The sequence below is a fragment of the Sinocyclocheilus anshuiensis genome, unplaced genomic scaffold (assembly GCF_001515605.1).
Source record: "Sinocyclocheilus anshuiensis isolate Anshui unplaced genomic scaffold, SAMN03320099.WGS_v1.1 scaffold366, whole genome shotgun sequence".
Classification (NCBI taxonomy): domain Eukaryota; kingdom Metazoa; phylum Chordata; class Actinopteri; order Cypriniformes; family Cyprinidae; genus Sinocyclocheilus; species Sinocyclocheilus anshuiensis.
In genome coordinates this window covers 1,139,709-1,142,164 of record NW_015547673.1, presented here as the reverse complement: position 1 = coordinate 1,142,164, position 2,456 = coordinate 1,139,709, and the positions used below count along the sequence as shown (strand labels likewise).

The 2,456-nt window shown below is 35.3% G+C and overlaps 1 protein-coding gene across 1 annotated transcript in view; it reads left to right on the top strand.

Annotated features, from left to right (window-relative positions):
- LOC107702806 (ubiquitin-associated protein 2-like) overlaps positions 1-2,456 on the top strand; it is a 43,362-nt gene that overhangs the window by 8,629 nt on the left and 32,277 nt on the right. The gene's annotated exons all lie outside the window — the stretch shown is intronic.

Here is a 2,456-nt window from a genome sequence, read left to right as displayed (position 1 = left end):
GCACACAGCTAAAATAACGAAGGAGTGGCTTCACAACAACTCTGTGACTGTTCTTGAATGGCCCAGCCAGAGCCCTGACTTAAACCCAATTGAGCATCTCTGGAGAGACCTAAAAATGGCTGTCCACCAACGTTTACCGTCCAACCTGACAGAACTGGAGAGGATCTGCAAGGAGGAATGGCAGAGGATCCCCAAATCCAGGTGTGAAAAACTTGTTGCATCTTTCCCAAAAAGACTCATGGCTGTATTAGATCAAAAGGGTGCTTCTACTAAATACTGAGCAAAGGGTCTGAATACTTAGGACCATGTGATATTTCAGTTTTTCTTTTTTAATAAATCTGCAAAAATGTCAACGATTCTGTGTTTTTCTGTCAATATGGGGTGCTGTGTGTACATTAATGAGGAAAAAAAATTAACTTTAGCAAATTTAGCAAATGGCTGCAATATAACAAAGAGTGAAAAATCTAAGGGGGTCTGAATACTTTCCGTATGTCTTGTATGTCGCACGTGCTACGAAAAAACTGGTCTGTGCAATGAATAAATTTTACCACTGTAGCACACGTGCAATACAGTTTTGCATGTTCATAACACAGCCGCTTAATAGTGTGAAGTGAGTTCGTTGCGCTTGTTTGTGTGTGTGAGATTGATTATACTTGGTAGTTAGGGGTGTGCGATATGACTATTTCTGATCGTGGACGATTAAAATGTCTCCACGATCTGCTTTTGGAGAAATATCGTTGTATCGTGCTACAGCGCACATTCTATCAGCTGCAGTTCTGGCACCTCCCTCCGTCTCAATATAATGTACAACGCCACATGCATTCACATCAGTGTTAACATCTAATCTGTGTACATATTTAAATTTTAAAGGGCTTTTGAAAACCTTCTAGAGTTATTCAGCCAACAACTAAGTTAGCTAAAAAAATAAAATAAAAAAAAGCCCAGAACTGCTTTTCTGACTGATATGACACAAACAATGTTAACCATTTGTACATTCTCTAACACGCATATTTTAGATTCACAATTAATTTAAAAGCCTCTGGTGTGTAAAAAATAGTAAATATCATCATGTCCTCCTGTTTTTTTTATCCTAATAAAAGTTATAGGAGCATTATTCCCACAGACTTGCACTCTATTTGTGGCGGCATATATATGCAAACTCATTCTCTGCCAGCAGGAGGCGCTTGTAGTGAGGGAGAGATAGAGGTTTCCCCGGTAACACTACACTTTACTGGGGAAATGACACATTAAATGAAAATGACACACAATTTTCTGAAAACAGTCGGTTTCCTTCAGAAATACTGTGATATAAAAACACCCGCACCGGGTTTCGACTTTGACACGTGCAGTGCTCATGTTTATTCAACAAAGTCAAAGCCTTTTGGAAAATCTATTTGTGGCTGTGAGTTTTGATATTGTGGCGGGCGCCACAAATAAATCAATGTATGGGATGAAATGAAACTTACCTGCTTGAAATCTTTCATTTGATCCGGGTTAAAAAAAACCTGGTACCGTAACGTTTTCATTTTTTTAGTACCGACTTGGTACCGAAGTACCGGGTCTTTTTGACAACACTACTAGAAACCATATAGTTACATTTTTACCATGGTATTATTGAGGTGCTTAATGTGTGGTTTTAACTGTAGTTACCATGATATAAATGTCTGCTACTATGGAAGACCAATGGTTATTTTTAATAAAACTCAAACAGTCAGAATAATTACATTTCACCATATAAAAATTAGGTTGTTACAATTTTGATGGATTTACTGTTTTTGATAATGAACATAAATTTACATCTGCATCCTAACTCAAGCTACTACTGTCAACTCAAGCTACTGTCAAATGTGCATTTCTAAGAGACGAAAAAATATATTATTAATAATATTGCAGCCTGCACTGCAAACTGTGCTGAAGATATGCGTCAAAGTCGGGCACAAACCTGTTTCTTTATTTGAAACTATTACTCATTAGAACATGCTGAAACTAAGAAATTAATTCTTCTATTAAGATATTAATTTTAAGGAAAAATAACTGGGAAGGTGTTAGGGCTGGACGATATGGCCAAAATTGATATCACGGTATATTTCTTAATTTCGGTCGATACGATATAATTCCGATATCGATATGAACACTATTTATCTGAAATATAAATTTTTTGTAACATTATAAATGCCTTTATCATCACTTTTGATCAATTTTAAGCATCCTTGCTAAATAAAAGTATTAATTTCTATAATTTCTTTCCCAAAAAAAAAAACAAGAAAAAAATATTCTACTGACTCCAAGCTTTTGAATTGTATAGTGTATAATGTTACAAAAGCTTTTTATTTCAGATAAATGCTGATCTTTGGATCTTTCTATTCATCAAAGAATCCTGAAAAAAAAATGTACTCAACTGTTTTAAATATTGATAATCAGCAAATCAGCATATTAGAATGATTTCTGAAGGATCA